General features: G+C 35.0%; 1 protein-coding gene across 1 annotated transcript in view; it reads right to left on the bottom strand.

Moving 5' to 3' along the window:
* The window catches only part of MICU2 (mitochondrial calcium uptake 2), a 166,566-nt gene extending 142,871 nt beyond the window's left edge, over positions 1-23,695 (bottom strand). The window contains exon 1 of the mRNA XM_085321809.1: positions 23,642-23,695. The gene's annotated coding sequence lies outside the window, so the exon portion shown is untranslated. The remainder of the gene's footprint in view (positions 1-23,641) is intronic.
* Positions 23,696-23,735: the final 40 nt, after the last annotated feature.

The following is a 23,735-nucleotide window of genomic DNA, read 5'->3' as shown; positions in this document are numbered from 1 at the left end:
TGCTTCAGCTCGAAGTGCCTTTTCCATTTTCTAATGCTTATATATAAAGCTGAAAAATAGTTCTTGCAGCTGGTATGTTGATACCTTTATTGCTACACAGCAGGGTACTAGTCTCTTGCAAAGGTAGACTTCTAGTAAATAGCTGTCAACAAGTCTATGCATGACTGAAGTCAAATTACAAATGGTAAAGGAACAGGTTTTTGAACTCAGTGCCAGCAAAGTATCATGTATCTAATCCATGAAAGAATTACAGGCCTCAAGACTGCTATTATTTTATTATCCATACTACTTACTTTTTAGTCTGCTTCTAAGTTTTGTTTGAACTTCCTAGTCAATGGTACCTGCCATTGATACTTTACCAATAATAAATACTCTACAAACATGCACTAGTAAAAAAGATTTTTGTTTTGAAATTATATGTGTATTGTACTACAATCACATCTGTAATAAATATAAATACCTAAAAATGCTACTAGAGAAATAAAATATGCCTTTAGCAGCTAGCAACTTGGTTAAGTCCTCTGAAATCTCTACATCTAATTTTCAGTCACTCAGTCATCAACTGCAGATCTCTTTTGTCAACGAAGTGAGACAAACAACTGGAATGGCTAAAAGTCCTAAAAAAAAAAAAAAAAAAAAAAAAAAAAAAAAAAAAAAAAAAAAAAAAAAAAAAAAAAAAAAAAAAAAAGTCCAAAATCAAAATCTTTCCGCACAGCACAACAGAAGCACAACCCCAATTTCAAATTCAATTAAACGCATACAATTAAGTCAGCAAAAGTTTCTCCAATAATCTTCAGATAAGCCAGAATTTTTACCATTGTCACCCACTCAAAGAACAACAGTTTGGCACATAAAAAGACACCACAATACGCTGATCAACATAAAATGACACCAAATCCCTAAATATTCAAACAGTACCAATATTTCTTCCTGTCCTTTTGAACGATGGAAGTATCAATTGCTTCAGTAATTCTGGCCCTCTTGCTGTCATACAACTATAAGGAATTGATCTTCCTTGTAATTAAACTGAAAGCACCTCTATATTAATATTTAATATACCAATAGCACAAGAAAACAAATCGTGAATCATTTCACAGATTCTAAATAAACCCATTAATGGTTGTTAGGAGAATGAAGTAGAATAACTGATTGTAAAGCCAAAGGTAGATGTCTTTTTAAGCACACACAAACTTGGTAAGAATCACTGTACTTTCATAAAGATTTTCACACATGACGTCTGACAAGCCTGCAATTATTTGTGACTATGTCCAAAAAAATCGTGAGGATAAAATTAATTTGCTAGCATCTCTCCTCTTTGGTCTCTGACTGAATGCAAACAAATTTCCTAAAAGGAACAAATGTACTTAAAAAATTAAAAAAAAAAAAAAAAAAAAAAGAAACAGAATTAGTCAAAAACCCAATCAAATGATTAAGAGAAAAAGCTGGATCAAGAGGAAGTAGTGTTCAGTTAATCCTCCCTAAGCACTACACTACACCCACCAACTTCATGTTCCATACATTAAAATATGGATTCCAAATAAGGAATGATCACAGGCCAAAGATTCAAAGAAAGTATGACATGGAAGATTAATGATCAGTAACGAAGACTATGTGAATGGCCTGTGAATGGCCAGGCATAACACAGGATTAACATGTCACAGAATGGTATCTTCCTCCACAACTGCTACATGCCATCACATCACACAACAATGCTAATATAATGTTAGTAATCATCTGACCATATCCTTTTTGAGATGCGGGTATCAAGTACAGACACATACAGAGTCATTCAGAAAAGGCAAAAACTCAAGTTTATCATTGAAATTAGAATGTACACGATATAGTAGAAACTCATAAACTTCTTTAAAAATATGACAATACTTGAGATTGACAAAACAAGACTTGAAAACACATGGCAATTTATTTCATTTATACATAGAAATTAAAAGCATACTACAAACAAAACAGCCTTCAGATGGTCAGTTAATAGTACAACACGGGAAACAGAGATCCCTAAATAAATACTGCAGTCTTTGTCATACCCAGTAATAAGTTTCTTATACCCCAAAGCACCTTGTTCTGACAAGTAGCGCAAGAAGTAGCACTTCGCTGGTGAAACCCCGGTGAGCATGACAGCTACCACACAATGTAGTACTAGTAATACTAATACTAGTAATAATTTACTAATAGACATTAGTAAACTGGGTCATATTTTTGTTTTCTCTTTTGACTAGTGGAAAGTATAGAAAGGAAAGCAATTAGCTGGGTCAAGCAACAGCCAGAGCAATTTACTGTTAATTATAAAGTACCAACTCTTACAGTCTCTATTTGGTCTTTAGATAAAATAGTCACTTTGATTATAATCTGAATGTTTAATAGCATTTGAAAGCATTATTTAAATACAGTTTAGCCCAACTTCTTTACTGTATTTTTGCTGTCTGGCATTTCTAACCTTGCAGGTCACACATCAATTAAGCAACCACTTATTAAATCCATTTTTCTTAAAGTAATCTTCAATCAAGTTCTTCTAAGCTTTTTTTNTTTTTTTTTTTTTTTTTTTTTGCCACTTCAAAAGATTTAACACTGGAGATCAGAAGCTTTGGGAAGCCGCTCTCATATTAGTTACTAATGTCCATTTTTTTATAATGATTTTGAAGTTCAGAAAGGAACTTCATAAGTACAATTATGAATTTGGAGAAATACCAAGCTACAAAAAATTAAGTACAGTTCACCATGTTTAAAATATCCGTTGTGGTTCAAGTTTTTCTCAGATATAAATGCTATCAACTTCCTTCAATTCAAACTTAAATGGAGCATGCTAACCAAGACACAAGTATTTAATATTCCAGTTAAAGGTCTTTACTCACCCTTGCAGGGATCCGTTTTGGGAACAAAACTGAACTCAAAAGCCTATCTAACTATAAATTAAGATCAACTTAACTTATCAGTAGCCCAATGACTGATTTGTTTCTTTTCTAATCTATGGAGAGCTTCAGCTAAGAACTGGTCACAAACAACAAAATAACATTTTCCAACAAAAAAGGATCATACTGTTTAGCTGAATGCATGTTACTTTTACTAGCATACAGCATCTACAGCTTACAGCACCAGACAAGACGTATCCCATTTTAAGGTCTACATTTAATATGCTGAATAAGAATACAACTATCATGACTGTATTTACAACTATTCAACTATCAACTATATTTAAGTGTTTATTCTAAAGTAAGCCCATGTATTAATGAAACAAATCTGGATATATGATTTTAATAAACGTAGACATTTTACATCATACTCTTGCACATATACTGTAAGAGAAAGTATTTAACTCTTAAAAAAAACCAGCAATTCAAATCACAAAATAAAATTTCAAATGGTTTTAAAATAAGCTATTTTAAAAAAGTTTTTCAGAACCACCGATGTACTCCATTAGAAAAGAGAATAACTTACAAATCCAGGCTTGAGTTCAGTTAAGTGTTAAGTCAAACCCAGTTTACAAAGGAACTAAACAAGAAACAATCTTTCCCGAATCCTACTCATGAAATAAAACCAGTTTAACATTTTAATTACCAAAAACCATTAAAAAAAGCTTTTAAAATCTTGGTATTAGGCAAAGCAAATTTTGCAATTTTATTCATTAATTACTCTAAACCTGTTAATTACCCTCATAGCTAATGTTATGTCGAAATATTAATCCCTTAAAACAAAATGGCTTCAAGCTAGTCATTAAAGCTTCTACTAAGGAAAGTTCAAGTCATCTTTCATACAGCAGCTAGAAACCCTAATGCATTACAGAAGGCAACTTAACAGAAAGTGTGCAATTCCTTTCAATGTCAATACAATAACTCTTAGGAAAGGAGGTTCATTTTCAATTAAAACTTTCTGCGTATGAGCGTACATAATACTTAGATACACCAAATCTCATTATTCTTTCTATTATAAAAGTGTGACGTTTATGATTCTGACTACTATTGGACCTGTAAATCACAGTGCTACAACTTGGCTGTAGCAGTATTTGTAAAATTTAGCAATAGGAATTATTAAAAAGCTAACTGCTTTGGTTACAACATGGAAAACCGAGTGCATATTTTGGCTGTTTAAAATAACATTAAGCTATGCTATTTTCTATAGAAAGAAAACTACTTAATTATCTATAACTTACTTATCATAATTATTTTTAAGTTTCAGAAGAATAGAATACCACTCTTCACTCTTCCTCAAATAAATGCTTGTTTTAAATCAAAACACACAGAGAAAGAGAAACTGGAAATTCAAAGTCGAAGGAATGCAACTGAGGCTGCATCTTGCAGGTAGGCAGTATAAGAGGGAACTGGAAGGCCGAACTAGAAAATTCCTGTATGGGAAGCAAGAACACTATGTTAAAAGTTCCAGTGGGTCATTTTCCCACTTTACACCACACAAGAGTACAAACATTCAGACGTTTATTTTTTTATCTTTGATTGGATTATGGAATGGATAGATAACAGAGCTGAAGGAGGAGGAAAAGCTCTTAGCGTTACTTTTTTTTTTTTTCTTTTTTTAAGCTCTACTGCCTTTGGTTTACCTTTATATTCATTTTTCTTTAGGTATACAACACTAGTAATGTTTGGGAAGACCCAGTAAAACCTAATAGAAGGGTGTAGCTTAAAAGCAGATATAAAATAGTTCTACACACACACACACACACACAAAAATCACAATCAGATTCATAGGAACTTGCAAAACCACCATATACCTTCCAAACATAACTCTCCTGTTTGCACAGTAATCTGTCTAGCACAAGGCACATTTAATACCATGTCATGCTAGTATTGTTGAATTAGGTCTATTTGTTCTAAAACAAAAAAATGCATTTTTCATATTAAGTGGTTATGGCTCCCCACATTTAGCAGAGATGAGCTTAGTGTCAGTTCTCCTAAATCTACAAAATAAGAACAGGGTTAGACAAGGGCTATAACAGTGGTAGAGAACCTTACCAAGAGACACAGGGTTTAAAGTTAGTCAAAATACTATATTTAAAAGAAGTCTCTCCAGTGTTATGGTGAGCAGCTCTAACCATCACCCAGGCAAAAAGTGGCAGCAGCTGTGAACAGCTATTTAGGTCCCAGGCTTAAATAGCTTTGTTACAGCAGCAAAGAGAATGTTAAATGACAGCAAGAAACGAAGCACAAGTTTTTGAATCTTTGCTCCTTTTTGAGCAAGGTGGTAGGGATGGAGAAGGAGAGATTTCAATGCGCAGTGTTGTAAATGCTAGAGCAGAAAAACGCCACCTTTCCTACATACTTTCCCCTGCCCAGTGATTATAGCGCTTTGCATCCACAGCTAGAGACAATATTTTGCCAGCATTTCGAGACCAGGAAGATTTCCCAAGCTGGAAGGATTTCCTTCCGGCTGGAGAAATTAAAGGTAAATCAAAAAGTTTAACTTAACAAGCTCAGTTTGTAACAGTACATCTTTGATTAAGGATTAATTTCTATCACTATTTCAGAAAAACAAGATATTTTAAGACAGATTTTGGCCATTAGGCTCTTAAAAAGCGAATATAGTACTCATACTAGAATGCAAATCATTTTATATTTGCAAGGCACAAGGTCTCAAAGTGCAGGTCAATGTTACCTTGAGCATATTAATAATCTTTTAGATTAATTTCAACTCAGCTTAACATTAAATATTTATCTGAAGCTTCTCACTACAAAACAGCTTCTCATTAACAATGAAAAGTAATGATAAGTGTTAGTAAGTGTTGATATTAAAAGCTGTAATATTAAAAACATTTATACTTTTGTTATAAATAGCTTTTTTTTTTCCAGTAAGTGGGTTGCACACAAACACACACACACACACACAAAACTAATTTCTACACATCCAGGCTTGCTCCAGCAACCCCATAAAACGAGTGGCCAAATACCAGTAGTCAAGGCAACCTTGGAGGATTGATGCAGATGACTTCCACTAATGAAGAACAACTTTTTCCTTCTCTCCTTCTCTTTATGTGTAAAAAACCTTTCCTGTGGTAATTTTGCTCACAAAAATTTACCACACAAGTTTTTCCCCAAAAGTTAGTATAAGGCAGCAAACAACCATAGCATTCCACTAAATCGTTAACTTAGAGACAAAAAAGAACTCTCCACCGCTAAGTTTTGCTGTATAAAACCAATAATGCTTATCTATTAAAAAATGGAGATTAATAAACACATTTCAAAAAAGTCGTCATCTTAGTTTGTTTATAACAGTAAGTTTTGATCAGGAACATCTGTTAGAGACAACAGATTCAGATACCCCATTCAAAGTTACAGCAAGTTGAAAGACAGTGCCTGTGTATTATATTCAAATGCAGCTTCCCGTTTATAAGGGTTTAGAAGTCAAACATTGCTCTGAATTGGAAAAGTGGCTCTATTGAAGTCACACTGGTAATGAAATCAGCTAAGCTGTACGCCCAGCCTCCGGCCGAACGGACTGCGGGGAAGATGAATTACACAGAAGGATCACTACGCTTTGGGAAGAGATTGCACTTAATGCTCGGGAATGTGCCTAGATAGAATGCCTGTGTCCAGCAACATTGGATGGAATCCAAATATATCCATTACATTCCTTTTATACATCAACTTACCACATGCCTTGGTGACACCACAGATATGCCTTTCCTCCTCCCCTTTATTTTTAACTTTAGTATCTTTAGCACTACAGAGATATATACTTCAGTCTATACCATTAAGGAGGATTTTAAACCCAGTTTAGCACTTTGTAAATTATTATGTTATCTTTCCACCTCTAATCTAATACTGTTTTTAAAAACAGGCAAATTAAATTAATGATATAGTTCACACAGACGCTCACATGAATTACACTGAACCCTCTGAACTTTGTATACAAAGTTATCTGCGCATGAACCTTTTAAATACTCTATAAAACAATTCTTTTAATTCTCTGAATAAATTTAGTTCTTTTTCAGAAAGTTCTTGGCAAACTAACAAAATAGAGAAAAGCTAATGATAGATTTTCTTTCAAAACTGGCATGTTTGTCCTCAGTTGTGAATATTTACTGTATCCAGTTATATCCAAATCTGGCTTGAAAAAACAGTTTATCTTTCAAATTCTTTATCTTGTATTCCAGCCCTACAAGAATCAGGTCCTACAAGAATCATATTTTTATCACAAATGCACAGTACCATGAGAATCTAAATACCTTTACTTAAAAATAGACAAATCTCCAGAAAACTGTCTGTTTTATAAAATGTCCTTAATATAAGACTGGTTTTAAGACCTGAAGTGATGGGGCTGACAGGAAACAAAGATTCCAGTTTCAGAACATCTGGGCATTTTTTGTTGTTGTTTTACTTAAACTTAAAACCCTGGGGCTCACGAAAGAGAGGCTCATCCCAGAACATCTAATAAGCTGAGTGATAAGACACTTACTTGTGATGTGGAAGATGCAGGTTGATTTTTGTATTGTGCTCTACCCAAAGCATGGATTTCAACCTAAATATTTCACACTTCAAACTTCAGGTTCTCCTTTTTCTGAAAAATGCTCTCTCCTATTCTTGCTTTGACAGGAGATAACTCCCTAATAGGAATATATCTGTTTTGGCAAAATATTTATCAGCTGCGCACATTACAACAACTTGCTTTGTTTTTAATAGAGAAAAATAAATAGAAAAGATTATGCCATATGTAAACGTGAATGCCTGGCATTTCCTAGTATACCCATCATAAAGGTTAGGTGTGGCCTTGTTATATTTAACACAGTGCAGCTAAAATTCCCTGCTAAACTTTGTATTATGAATGCAGGTATTCCCACTCAGGCCAGGATGACCGAAAAAGTGAACTGAAATACTAAATGTACAGATAAAAGGGGGAGCTGTTACTTCCTCAGTAAAAGTCAACCTAGGATCCATGGTTCATGAAATATACCTTTAGAGTATCTGTTTTTCTGTGGCGCCTGAAAACTCTGTCATTAACAAAGATCTTAACTTGAAGACATGGTACATAAATAAGTAATAGACAAGAAGATAATCCAACACCACAATATTTGTTAGATACAGTGTCTCTGTRTAAAGAAAATTGCTACATCTCCTTCACCTTCCCCTGACCTTTTCAACTTACAATTTTCTTAAATTTCTTCTGTAGGGGAAGTGACCCTTTCCCTCCTTCCATCTGGAACTTGTCGAGGGTTACTAACCCTCAGTTTAGCAAATTGAGAAAACAAGCCATAGGGAAAGGAGATGGGATATGAAATAGATGATCAAGTAGGAATTCTAGAAACTGAAATCAGTCATCGTTTTTTATAGCACTGTGTCCTTTTCCTATTGGTGCAAGCTTGTTTTTCATTATGGTAAGTAGTACAACTTGGCACTTCAGTAACTGAGAAGTTTCTCACCTTGAGATTTAACCAAAACCACCGAAGGACTCATCAAGACATGTGCTACTCTTGATGCTCAAATCAATGATATAAAAAGGTGTACATATAGATAGATAGATACTGCTTCATCACAAATATTCATAACTGTCATCATGAATATTAATAAAACATTTGATTTCAGTAAGGTTATATTATTGTTTTAAAATTGAGAAAGTTTCTCAACTTTCATGGAAAAACTTCTAGCCCTTAAAATTAGGAAAGGAAGTATGAATCCTAGAGATTAATAAAGAACAATGGAAACAACCCATGTGATCATAAAGAACCACCTTACCTTTTCAGTTAGTTGAATTTTGAGATCTGAATTATGATTTCTGAACATTTATGTTCACACCACACTATGAAGCTCTACTTAGCCTCTAGTCAAAGCATTGTTTTACCACTAATAGGTTGCTTATGTGGTAGGTAAATTGCTTATATGTATAATAAAAATTTAATTTCTTTGAATGTAGGACATTTTATAGATACTTTTGTTTTACTAATAATGGAAAATGAATTATGCTATCATAAATACTTACTACGTAAAATAACATTCTTGAGACCACTGTAATAACACAGGATGCTTTATTCAGTGCCTTTTGCATATATCAATTCTAAAACCTTATCTACCATTTCTACCACTCCTCAGGAACATTGCCTAAAATATTTTGCTTTCGTTTGGTTATTGTGTCTCAAAGAAATTACAGTAATTATTCAAAGAGAGTGAAGAGAACAATCAGAAGCATAGAAAACTTCTCCTATGAAGGAAAACTGAAATGAAACAAGTCTGTTTCCTCTGGAAAAGATGACACAAGAGGAAACAAAAGTAGCAGAACAAACTATAGAATAGATCTACTTTCTCTTCCCCTCTTCTCCCTACTTTAAAAGTACTACATCTAATAGAAAGATTGCAGACTCAGAATTGAATAAAGGACATTTTTCCTGCATAAATGAACTGCCTATATTTGAAGTTTCTTACATTCAGTAAAACATCTGCATGCAAAAAATTATTCAATTGATGTACAGGCATGGGTGTCACTACCATGTCTTCTAATCCTTATGAAAATTCAAAGACTCTGCTCTTTGAGAAGTATGACTACCAGGACCAGTATACCAACAACAGTGCACCACAGTGTCCCGTGACTACCTGAACACACCCTTATCATCAATAACTCTTTATAAGTATCTGAAGAGAGGGTGTCAGGGGGACGGGGACAAACTCTTTTCAGTTGTCCCGTGTGACAGGACAAGAGGCAATGGGCAGAAATTGAAGCACAGGAAGTTCTGCCTGACCGTGAGGGGGAATTTCTTCCCTGTGAGCGTGACGGAGCACTGGACCAGGTTGCCCAGAGAGGTTGTGGAGTCTCCTTCTCTGGAGATTTTCAAGGCCTGCCTGGATGCAACCCTGTCTGACATGCTCTAGGTGACCCTGCTGAGTAGGGAGGTTGGACTAGATGATCTCCAGAGGTCCCTTCCAACCTTACTGATTCTATGATTCTATGATTCTATGATCAGACTGACAGAGAAGGCATTTTACAGTTTCCGTAGTAAAATTACAGTAATTTTTCTCAACTTTTGCCCACTTTTATTTCAGATTTGAGTGTTCCTGTGGCCAAAAGCTTGCGTACTCTTCCCAGTTACAGCAGTTGGTCTAGTAAAGAATACTACCTCTATCAACTTGGGTTTGGTAAACACATTCACAGTAACTTTTAATGGGCTGGAAGTGTTCATCAAGTATGAAGTGATGAGAAACTTGACAATCTCCAGGTCTTAACTGGCAAAATAACAGCCCAGATACAGCCTCCAGGATGACAAAAACATATTAAGCATGAATAGGAATACAATTCCAAGAACTGCAAGCAACTTTTAAATCTACTTATGGTAGTCTAGTAGTCAACTAGTTATTTCTGATGGTCAGAAATGGATGTACTTAACATGAATTTATAGAGGTGATATGCAATCTCACTCTACAAAATGATACGCAAGTTTTACTCTATCGTATTAACACCACACTGAGAACTGCAGCTCTAGGCAAAGTGGCCCAGATCCACTCTGTACCTCTCACTACCCTCTGCTCTCTAACTCCATACTAAAAGCTAAGCCCAGGCCTTCTACTGCAGCAGTTCAGCAACAGAAGGAGTAGAAGCAAGTGCTACTTCCTTATCCTTTCCTCCTTGAAAGGAGCAGTGCAGAGGGGTCCATAATATACGTGGGGTCTACGGGTCCTGGAAGTGATGTCTGGAAGCCTAGTTTCCAGGCTGCGTGAAGGAGAGAACACCCAAGACCCTCTGCGTAACTTTAATCTGTAGATTCTGCCACAAGGAGGGCTGCAGAGCAAAGTCACAGACACCCAGCAAGAACAAATTAACTAGGAATCAGGGGATAAAGAAAACTGAGATGCCTTACTATTCCCCCGACTACAGTTTCCCAAGTCCCTGCCCCAAAAGATTGAACTAGATAAGGATGCTCAATATAATCTCTATACCTTTTTGTTGTTGGTATCAGTATTATGAAATACTGAAAATGGTACCTTTTATCACTACCTCAGAAAATGAGTGCACAGTGCAATGAAAAAGTTAGTAGTAGTGAAACATGATATACTACTTGAAGGGTTTAACATCAAGGAATCCGACTCCATTTCATTATTTCTGACAATGCATCTCGATCACATTGCTGGCATTTCAATGAACAGTATTGTCTAGGAACCTCTTCATCAGAAAAGAAAATGAGGTACCATGACAGAACATAAGGCAAACAGATGGCATATTGACAGATGAAAGTACACTGCTTTTTATAGAGGTGTTCACATAAAGAATTCCTTACTTTTTGCTATACAAAGTCTGCTTGCTTAGCATGTGCATCATTTCTGGTGCAACAAAATTTTTTGTATTTTTTATTTTGCACTTCTGAGGCTAAAGAGAAATTAGAACATGAATCTCAAAATTAAAGAAAAACAATACAACAACATTTGGCAATATGAGATCGTCAGTTTTCCAAATTTAACAGCAGCTGGGAAAAAAGTATGTCAGCAATTTCCTACAGTGTTTTTCTGGGAGATTGAGTAGGAACATTCCACACAACAGGCATATTCAGAATAAAAGAAAACACTCTGTTCTAGGGAAAGTAATTTTATATGCTTTACACTGTTTATTGTCCATGATGGTTCTGCAACTAAGTTGAAAATATAAAGTTTTACTAGATTAAAAAAAAAAAAATCCAGAAACAGAAGAGTTACTTTAATTTTTGCCATTTTTGTCTTACAAGCCAAGCCTTCCCTATAGGTCACAGCCTTTACATACAAATACTCTATTTAGGGCTTTTAGGTCTTCTTTAGCACTCTACAATAAAGTTGCTGGAGAGAGCTAAAGAAAGACCAGCAGAATTCTCTTTACAAAACTGCTTAACTACAACCCCACATGAAAAAAAATGAACAATTACTTTTGCTCAGAAGGAAAAGCACTGTAGCAGTACTGCACACACACACACTAACCACTAAGCTATAAATACAAACTCCACTTCTGATGCAGTGCAGACCTTCTCTTACTTTGAATGGTTAGCTAAACTGCATATTTTAACTGTATACTACAAAAAAAAAGAGTATGTTTAGTTATTTATATAAATTAATCCCAACATATTTTGAGGCTTTGTTGAGAAGCTTTCATATGGGAAGGTCTGGCTATATATATCCAATTGAAAAAGTTTCCAGATTCAGAACTTAAAAAAATTGTCACTTAAAAAAAAAAGAAAAAGAGGAGCATGCACTGCCAAATAATTTGTAGAGTTAGAAAAAAATCATTTTAGACATTTAAGTCACAGCATAAGTATCCATGCATTGTAGTGCTCATCCAATTGTGCACAAATGGAATTTGCACAATGTTTAAGTAGCTCTATTTCCATTACTCATTTGTTTCTGATATATTTATAAACAATTCAGGCCTAACAGGATTTCTTACCATAAGAATATGAAAGACTACATTTTCCCCATTGCAAACATTATACTAAAATGCGTCCACATTTTCTAAGTAGCTGCTGTAAAACTGTACTTTTTTTAAAAAAAAAGTCTACCTCTAAATTATGTCAGCAATACACAAAATTTCAGGAAGACAAATCAGATCTTGCACTTATCTGAATCACTGAAAACGTTTGTATGTTTGCTTTCTTTGACCTGTGTTAGGATCTAAACTGCTTTATATTAAAAAAAGCAGTCTGGAGTCTTTTACTGTATATATGACTCATTTAAAAAAAATAGAAAAGATACTCTTGCATGGAAAAATAAAAAGGATCTACTGAAGAACAGTTCTGAAGTAAGACCCAGAAGTCTACTTAATGGGAACAACTAAATCAAGCATCAGTTCTTCTCATTTGTTCTCTATTGAAAAATAGAGATTCTATATTAATGCTTATATTAGATGAGAGTATCTAAACTGCTTTTGGAATCCTTGGTTTTTAAACTGTTGCATGTTTAATCTTTGGGTTTTCCTGTGGAGATTATAATGCTTATTCCTGTCACTTCATGCCTTAAGCAGAAGCTTGTCATTTTCCAGTTACTTCCAAATGCAGTAGTGATACTGCTGTATTCACTTCATCTTAAGATCATCAAGCACGCTTTTCAGTAAAAAAAAAAAAAAAAAAAAAGGTGCAAGATGTTTTATCAATCAGTTTTGCTGCATTCCTAAACAAGATCCCTACTCCAATGCCTTCATGGAAATGAGCATTGGTAAGCACTTCATCTTCTGAAGACTCCAGGCTCCTGAGACCACTGTCACTTTATATACAAACTATTTAAGTTTATGAAGTAGTTGTAACACGCAAAATCTTCGGCTCCATGCCAACTATTATTTTGACTTGCCTTCCCATGAAAACCACTGAATTACCAGACAAGCCCACAAATGCTTCAAAAGCAAATATAAAGAGAACTATTACAAAACTGTGCCGTAACCCTAAACCAATTCTTCTGTCTACTACGGCATGCTCTGATGTCTGATTGTATTTTTTTAATTTTTAGGAAAGGAAGCAGATAGTCAAATAATGTGGTCAGTAGGTAACCCTAGGGAGACTTTGGTATTCGTTCAGGTAACTTTGAGAGAGAATATAATGCTATTACTAAGTCGCTTTCATCACACTGGTCAATATGACAGAGTAAAACCTATTCATTTTTCTCTTTGTAAGACTTCACATTAGCGTGAGCATAAAGTCAGTTCTGAAGCAAGGCTGACTCTGCTGCACTTGGACTGGCTGCCTCTAACAGGGCCAGGAGAAGGAGCCTTCGACTGAACTTCAGGCAAATCAATCCTTTAAGTCCTAGGTATAGCTGACATTTTGAAATTCGTCATTTTGAAATAAACCTGTAACTCCATTACTAACACAGTATTTTTTATTATTTTATTCACACAATGTGTATTTTATACATGCGCATAATACTATATCCTTACAAAATATACTTTTACATTATAAATATATGTGCATATACATTTATATAACAGTTTAATTAGTTATTTTACACTATAATGCATTAGAATTTATTAATATACTAATTAATACAATAGTACCATACCACTATCCATTACCTTCAGTTCATGTAATTTTTTAATCTCTGCTATGGTTAGAATCTGCAGTTTCTGGAGGCAGATGAAGGAATTTCTCTGCTGACTTGGCAAAGGAGCAAGGAAGGTATCAGTGCTGATAACATTTATTAGCTACATCTGCTATAACTGCTTTTTATAGACTTCATCACTGCAAGACAGTCACTCCAGTGATAGGAAATTTCTCCTGCCCTGAAAGGGACACAAACCTTGARGAACTACCTGAAATACTGCCTGGTGTAGCAGCTGACAAGACTCCATTCTTTTGTCCTTCAGTTCAAAGTGTAATAAAAACCTCCAGAAGTAACAGCAAGAAGATATGGCCTATAGTATGTATTCTAAATGTGCCTTTCAGACAGATTTATCTGTCCTTTACTCGTTTTGACTATTTTAGCTAATATCTTTCTGGAACATTACTCAAACAAAAGTAAGTCTATGTACGTTAAGTAATACTATTGTAAGAATCATAGTAAGAAGAAAAGAAGGAAACATTACATCAAAGCACCAAAAGTTAACGCAACCTAAAGATATCCAATGAATGAAAAAAAGGAGATGGAATAAACAACCTTACTGCTACTGTTACAGCTTGCCACAGCAAAGTCTGGATAGTTTTTCCCACAACATAACATTCCCACAACATGAATTATTTCTTTGACACATGGTTACCTGATGGGCTGGTCCAATGGTTGGAAACAGCTTTAGTTTGCCAGTTAGAGTCTTCACAATGTGGTCTACAAGGAGGTGAAATACAGAGCTCTTACACTAATCCAGCAAATGCATCCAGAAGACAAAGTGAAACAGCAGTAACGGGAAAACTGATGCTACTGTCTGCATACAACTGCTCATTTCTTACAAAGGCTAATTATCAACTATACTTTGAAAATATACAGTTTCCAGCTATGAAAGCAACTAGAAAAAGAAACTTTGTTATACCTATTTTAAAACCGCCTGAAGTATTTATTGGAGGAAAAGCCCAGTATCCCCAGTAATACTAGTTTTTTCTCTAGGATTTTTGTTAAAAGTCAGAATATTACTTTGTGTAAGTTTTACTATTCAGGCAGGCTATTTTCTTTTCTGCTCATGTTTGTGTACTAATGTAAACAGCCCAAGATTCTCAAAGAGTTAGCTTTTCATTACATTGAAATAAAAAAAAGCTAAAAACACAACAAAACCATGAGACTTCAACTCAATCTGTCCACATGTATCACACTGTCTAGAAAGAATTATAGTTAAATTTTGTATCATTACTCAATTCACACAGCAAAGGTGAAAGCAAGTAGAAGGTGACAGATCACACTAAAGATAGCGTGTAACCTCGACCCCTAAGACTACATTTGATATCACGTTGTTTTAATATCAATGAAAACACCTGTACAAAGAATCTCTGTGCACACTGAGGGGATAATAAATGTAAATATTTTCAAAGCCAAAACTTCAAGATACAAATATCTCACATTCAGAAAGCTGAAATGGATACCCTGTATTTAAAGTTGTGAAACAAATGTACACCCATAAGTAATATCTAAGTCTATAATTAATTACAACATCATGGTCCTACGGATTCCACACTTACTATACCATACTCTATTTTAGGTATACAACATGACAATGTTTGTATGTCACTAATGCAGAGTATGACGCTTGTGATATATTTAATATCTCAGTTATTGATTTAGACTGCTTAGTGGATACCTGATACATACAGAACTTCCAAAACACTGTGAAATACAGAATTAAACAAGAGGTAACTAAGCTTCCCCTGTTTGGTTGCACAAGAGGAACAGCTTCAAAAAGACTAAAGTACCTCTGAGGGAAAAAAAATATTGAGAAGGCTGTGTTGTCAGTCTAATTCCAAACAGCTCTTCTTGAAGGGGAAATTTATATTTATTGATGCTTGCAAATAAAGAAATGCATTTTAAAACAAAAAGATCCTCCATTTTATAAAATCATATTCTTTCCACAATATTTTGAGGGTATTAACTGAAATACATTCATTCTTGTGGACATTTGGGAGGCAAAAATGTTAAGGCATTTAAACATGCAGAACCAACCCAATTATATTGCCATATTTCAATTTGCTTCTATACGCACAGGAGAGAAAAAACTTAAAAGGAATATAATCACATGGTACATGAGAATTAGAAGGCATATGCATGAATTACATTAAATCATCTCATATGCAACCATAGACTGTCCATATCTGACATACGTAATGACAAATTGGCTACTCATTTCTGATTCAAAAATACTAAGTATTCAATGTCCTCACCTTCAATGCTAACTGCCTTGTCATGATCTAAGGAAACATGTTTTGTAATATGTACTGAGACAGTAAAAATAGCAGATAAGTTACAGAGGACAGTAAAATACGAAGCTAGTAGAGGGATGCTACCACATGCTGACAAGAACACAGCCTGCACCTCATTGCACATCAACAAAGAAATGTTCAGCACTGGACACTGCCAAGTAGAAATGTGACTGGCAACATCTCCAAACTAAACATCAACTAAAGCACTTTGATTCAAAGTCAGGGCCCACCTGAAGGCTGCGAGGTTTGCAGATTCTTCAGTGGGAAAAATGCTTCAAGGTACCATCTTGAGGATGGCTCAAGGACCCAACTTGATACCTTCAAGGATACCTTCTTCACTGTCCTACATCCAGAACACAGACTGAGTGCTGTACAGGTCAATACTGTCTGGCTCCAGACACTGCACTCCCACATCCATTTCATATAGCATAATATGCTATCTGAGAGAAAAATGACCAGAAATTAAATAAGCAGCAGAAATCCAAGACTAGCATTTTAAGCAAGGTACAACTTAAAAAATAAATAAATATAAATAATCCCTAAAGTTGCTCCAGTAAAGGTAATTTTAATTACGTTCACATGGCCTTATTTTACAAGACAGATTTTAAGTAGTAATGATCTGACCATGTCGTCAGGTGTGAACCACCTGATTTCAAGTCTGAGGCCTGCAAGCTCCGAGCAGCAGGCTTGATGTGGTAATTTTTTATATTAAGCTTTTAAAACCTCTTTAAAGCATTATATGTTCTGTTATACCTGCTTAAATTTATTTTGTAAGTGTCCTAGTAATCTACTGTGTGTACAGTTATATTTGCATTTAGAATTAATTTCTAAAAAAACCAGACTCAGAGATAAACACGTAAATTGTTACTTAGGACATAAAACTCTCCTAGGATTTTTGATCAGACAGAAGGAAGTAAAATTTTTCTTTTTATGCCAGAATAAGCACAAGAATCTTCTTGTGTATTTCTCAGATTAGACTGTACCTATTCTTTCTGGTTTTATTTTAGAAGCAGATTCTTACAGGCAATTCCATACATCACTACAAATCCTTATGCAATTTTATCCAGCATTCTATATTTATCAACAGACACTTCATCTTAACAGCAATATTTTTTCTCAGCATGAACCAGGCTTTTAAAACAGATTGCAAGAAAACCCCCACAAAAATTCACATTCTAATTATTACAAGGCTTGCCAACAAGTCTCTCAATGTAAAGCATTTACACGTAAATTAGAGATTAAATAATAGTTCCTACAAAGGAATAAACTCATCTTTCTTATTCAATGACTAAATTAAAATGCCACACACAGATTTTATCCAATACTGAAAATCCTTTATATACAGTAATTACATACAGCTTTCATTCCTGAACAACATCATCCATAAAAAAAAAAGTCAGAAATATACTGAGTGAGAAAGTGTGGGCTGAAAGTTGCGCAAGGAAAACTAAAAATCAAAGTGGCCCTATATATGTACAAGATTTTTAAAATACTGTAGATATGTATTTCTTCCTTTTACTCATCTAAAGAAACTGATTCAAAGATCTAAACAAAAAGCTGCTTTTGACATGCATGCAACTGATTAAAACATTTGGTTCTGGAAGTATATAAAGCTAGGGTGTTGAAAATGCCACGTATATAATACTATATTCATATCTATGCCAGAAGTTACCAAAAAAAAAAAGAGAGAGAGAGAAAAGCTAAGAAAGCAACATGTTTATAGTGGACATTATTTGGCAAATCATCTACAGATTTGGATTAGAAATTTTACCCGAGTGAAGACCATGCATGCAGTACCTGTACATTGCTACAGTAAAATTAACTTCTTCAATGTAGTAAGATTTAAAATCGAAAGTATTTTACTGAAATGAAATACTGGAGTTTAAGAATGACAAACAACAGCATTTCACATGTGGAGACCACAGTATAAAAGAACTTGTCTCAGACAGCTCTATTTTAGCATTTACCTCTTTGGAGGCACAGCAACTTGCAGCCTGACCGGGAGACAGAAACAGGACTTGAGAACTTCTTAAACCATTTTTTGTGGGCTTCCAAGTCTGCGAGCCCTAATACTTCCAGTACAACCCTAATAAACTTAATTATATTTAAGCAGTCTTCCAAGATTTATCCTATGAACTGCAGCACTTTGAGTTCTCTATAACCGTACTATTTGTGAAGAGGTCCTCCAGCAGATCATTTTATGTCTTTTCTGTAGTACCTGCACCAAGAATGTTTTCCCTGAAGCAAACTGGTGTTTGAGGAATGGTTTTACAGAATTCTGAGGTTTTTTAATAGAGTAAGGCAAAAGTTCCAAACTAAATTTTTGCTGTGGTTACACATGTAGCCACAGAAAATTCATTGAAGCTACAGTTTTGATCATGAGAAGTATTTTAATCATAGTTGCTTGGAATAAAAGCTTTCATACAATGGTCCCACACAAAGTCACCGCTACCACATGTGGTCATCTTTGCTTCTCTTATGAACTGCTAATATTAGAAATCTGGAAAAGAATGAAACATTCAACCGAGTTTAAGCAGAAAACGAACATTTAATACAGTCCAAAACAGATTACTGGACAGTTTTTCCTTCCACTTTCAGACATAAAAATCCTTTTCTGTTTCAATACAAAGGCACTTTAAATAAAACAAGAACTTCATAAAGATCAAACACTATAATAATAAAATAGCACAAATGGTTTGTTAACCATTACTATAAGACTAGCTTTATCTTAACATCTTCATTATAATCAAACAAAATTTATGAATTTCATGTAAGACCTCTAGAACATTATTTGAGTCTCTTCTAATCTGAAAGAATCTTAACACCTTGCTGATGCAAGGCAATGGTAAGATTTAATGATAAACAGAAGCAATTAGACTGCAATCCTGTCACAGACAGCATTAACGAGGACAGAAAAAGACCAATAGTAAAACTTGAGTTTTCACTTTAAGTATGCCGTATCAAATATTTTAGTATCAATGCTCTTACATTCCTAGAAAAATATGTTGCTACAAAATCACATTTGCTGTCACTAAACAAAGAGGACTTGGCAAATTTTGTAATGTCACATATGCACTGGTAACAACTTTAGCCACTCATCTGGAAACGCTGACTTAGACCTAGCACAAAATATAATATTCTACAGGGATAGCAACCTTTCAGGGATTTATCATATTGTATTTTTCTTCCTGAAACTAGCAATTAAACATAGTCTTAAAAAACTCAGTAGGAGATGCTACTTCTGACAGCACACTGCTTCTCAGAACTTCTGTATCATTTGCAGCTTGTGTGTGTATGAGATAGAGACTAGAGTCTCTTGGCAAGTTCCAAATTCAGTTGGAGTGAAGAAGTGGGAGTCACTGCCTCTCAGAAAATGCTGCAAGTTCCTGATTTGTGCCATTACAGATTCACTCGCGTGCTCTTTGGCAATCGTGTACTTGATTCTTGACCACGAAAAAGATGACCCAACTGGCTGCAAGCTGACTAGTGATAAACAGTACATTTTAACAGTTCTAAAAGCTTTAGACAACACAGCGTCATATTAGTATTTTAATTATAAGTTCTGAAAKACTAAGGGCACAATTCACAGTATTGCATTGCAGCAAGCAGGACTGATCAAGGTTGTGAATTAAGCATCATCCTGTGAGATGTTTTAAAGAAGAAAAGCAACCTATATAGTATCACTGCAGTGCACAGTGCAATATGTACGTTTCTGACACAGCTATGTTGGTTATGACAATAGAAGAAACATTTTCAGTGAACTTTATATAATCACTGTTTCTAAATTACAAAGCAGAACAAAGACCATCTTCACTTTTTTTTCTGTTATACAAGTTGATTTGATTTGGAAAAACTGATCTACTTTTTCCCAGCATAGGCTATATCCGGTCTAGTATACTAGACCAGATACTAGTCAGTGTAGCTTCATTGGCAAATAGCAAATGTATATAAAACTAAAATCTGGAACTATAAGAGGAAGAAAAAAGTAAAAAAAGAGTGGAAAAATTATGTTAATTTTACTGTAAATCTTTGTACAGTAAAAATTTATAATCAACATTAAAGACTTACTCCAATATACTCTTTGTATCTTTCTAAACAGTAGGTCAGCAAACAGTCAAAATGATGTCATAAATTGCTTATCGAAGCTCTAAAGAAACAGTTAGCATGAAAAATTACAACCAAGGTAATCTTACGTTAAATCTAGAAAGTTTTACCATGAATACACAACCACTTAATGTAAGCTCACTGAGCAGATGACTGAAAGTGAATAAACAATTAGAAATAGTTACACTAAATAGCTGAAAATTGAACACCAAATGTATTGTCAGAATGAACAGCAAATTGATTAGAACACAGTAACCAAATAAAAGCCGCTATAAAATAAGACAGATACTACCTGTTGTTCTACTCACAAAAGGAAAATATATTAATTGGCATTAATTGACCTTGAAAATAGATTAACTGACCTTGCTGGACCTTTGATCCTGCAGAGACTTGTAGACAAGCTCAATTTCCTTCACTATGAGCAGAATTCTGAAGGCCCAACAACCAATAGAACCAGAATTAAAGTCATTGCAGCATTATGCAAAGACTGGAAATTTAAAAAAGGCTTAAGGAACTTGGTGCCAAAGGTATCAGTGTATCAGTGTCTTTGATTTAAAAATAAATGAATGTCTTCAGAAGAAAATTCATAATGAATTTACAGAATTAGCTTTGACATGCATTCTGTTTGTCAGCTTCAACAGTACATTTTTTTCTCTGAAGGTGTCTAGAAAAAGCCATAGCTGAAAAATTTCTGACAGTTTTTTTTATAGAGACTAATGAAAATTCTACCATATTCAATTCCATGAAGCTTTACTAACTTCAATTACATAAACTAAATACTAACCTAATCTTAGTAAATACTAAGTACTTATTACAAAAGGCTTTGATTCTGCAATTATGTTACTAATGGCTGCTATAGGTCATTGTTAAGATAAGAATGAGAATTTAGTCAGTAGCACAAGTTATGCTAAAATAGTGCCATTTTGTCAATTTAAGTATTTAATTAATTACCAAGCGTTTGCAGTATTTCACTCTCATTGTTCAATGGTGAAGATGATATTATTACGGAAAACAGGTAAGTATTACAACGTAATAGACTCAGTGTTCTAAAGAGTAAATGCTCCTGGTGGATGAGATAGAATGAGAAACATTTCCACTATATATTCCTATACTACCACAACAATAATGAAAATCATGCTATTCAATTTCAAATATTCATCTTAAATTGTAATCTTTCACACACCTATGCTGCAGACATTTCCACTATATAATATACTGCATTGTGAACAATTCATAAATACTTGCAAGCATAAACTCGAGCAARGCTGCTTGAGATCTGTTATAATGAAAAGCATAATAATAAAAAGTAATCCACTGTTAGAATGTGAAAAACATCTTGGTTTAAGAGGATTGCACAAGTTCTGAACTAGAAATAAAAAAATCCCATAGCTCCAAAACATAAAATAAAGGTGGCATAGTTGTTTCAAAACTTTGGTTTTGCGCATTTCCTATTTCTAGCAGTAAGAATCCACACACAGCCTCTAAACTGCTTAAAAGATATGCAGCATTCTACAGTGATTATTTTTCTACTCTTCATAGCTTTTACAACTGCTTCCATCTTTAGTTACTACCCTGAATGTCACAGGACTGTTAAGCAGTTTTGAAAACCTCTATACATTAATTGTAGCAAAACACACTACAAGATACATGGAGAATTTGTCTGTAACAATGATGGGATCTCAAATAGTGTTTTACTAGAAAACTGAAAAACTAAAATTGAATAAACTACTTAACATTTGCAGAGCCCAACAAATTATTATCTTCACAACAGTAAAAAAGACCTAGACTTTCAGTTTCCTTAGAGAATTAAAAAGTGTATTTGTAGGACTGCCCACGTATTAAATGGAAGTTACTCTGTGAACACATCAGCACCGCACGATTTAAAAGTGATTATTTAACACTTTCATATAAATAGATACGCATGCAGGTACGTATATATATACATTTGTACACATATGGACATATCTGAGGTGGGTCTCAAGTATCAAAAAACTTTTAAATACAGTAAGTGATTTATATATTAAATACAATCCAATTTTGCTGCAAAATGCAATGTAACTAAATGTAAAACCAAATTCTGTTGGCTCTTTAGAGCAAAGAGATAGCTTTCCAGTAGGATTTCAGGTGGACTAATGATACCTTCTTTACTAGAAGCTATACATAGAAAACCAACGTTTTAGCATGTAGTGTACAAGGAATGAGGACTAATGCTTAACTTAAAAAAAAAGGGGGGGGGGAGAGGGTTTAAAGAAAAAAAAAAAAACAGAACTCTCCCAAGAAGATCAAGTTTAGAATTTTGCCACAATTAAGATAGTATAAAAAATATCGTTTATTTTTCTTGACTAAAGAATAAATCAGATCACTGGCTAGCTGCCTGTAGTTCAGTCTGCTCAGTATTTGTTAACAAATAGGTTATCAAAGTGTACAAACTGTTGAATACTTCCAAAATTTCCTAGAAAGAAATGAATGGTGCTGCAAACACACACACCAGCCATCCCCTCCCACTCCTTTCAAACCCTCCGACCTAAATCACATTTAGGTCTTCCAATCTTGAAACACCTAACCAGACAGAAATAATGTAAGTCTAAATGAGACCAATTTCCTCTCTGAAAGAAGAGCAGGAGAAAGTTCTGTACCTATATGAAAAGAATAAAGTTGGGAGACACAGTTTTACACTGGGACTAGCAAAAATCTTTTGAAAATAACGACCTGAATGAAAACAGTGACTTGAACAGTCTTGAGTGCACCTAAGTGAGTACCAGTGCTCCAAAGGGAACTGCCTTTTTAACATTTACAGTAAAGAGTTTGAACGCATCAACTGGAAATCACCTTAACTGCCATGTGCCATGCACTTCAGACAAAGTACCAGGTATACAAGCGTAATTTCTGTGAAACATACCCCTTTTTTTTGGGGGGGGGGGGAATAAAGGTGCACGACTGCCTAGTAACAGCTGGAGTGAAGACTGGAGATCGTGAAACACAAGACAAGCTTGGAAAGTTACTGGCAAGCAGCGCAGCTCCGTCCGGGCTGCCCGCCTGCGACCACCCGACCTCCTGGGTGCGCGCAGGGCAGGGCAGGCCGGGCAGGGCAGGCAGGAGGGCCGCGGGGCGCCAGCGGGGAAATCCTGCTTCCCCGCGCAGCAGATGACGGCAAAGTTTCCAACTAACCGAGCGGGGCCAGGATCAAGTGAAGCGAAACAGCGCCGGGCCCGACCGCCGCCCGGGGCCGAGGGGACCAGAAACGCGCGTTACCTGCTTGACCTCAGGCGAGCTAAGCGGCCGCGGCTCCTCCGGCTGGCTCCTGTCTACGCTTTTGGGGCAGATAAAGGGTGACAGCGTGAATCCC

Source organism: Rhea americana, unplaced genomic scaffold (genome assembly GCF_003343005.1).
Source record: "Rhea americana isolate MKP2758 unplaced genomic scaffold, rheAme1 scaffold_71, whole genome shotgun sequence".
Taxonomy (NCBI): Eukaryota; Metazoa; Chordata; class Aves; order Rheiformes; family Rheidae; genus Rhea; species Rhea americana.
Note: the sequence above shows the minus strand (reverse complement) of the source record. Positions and strands in the feature narration are given on the sequence as shown.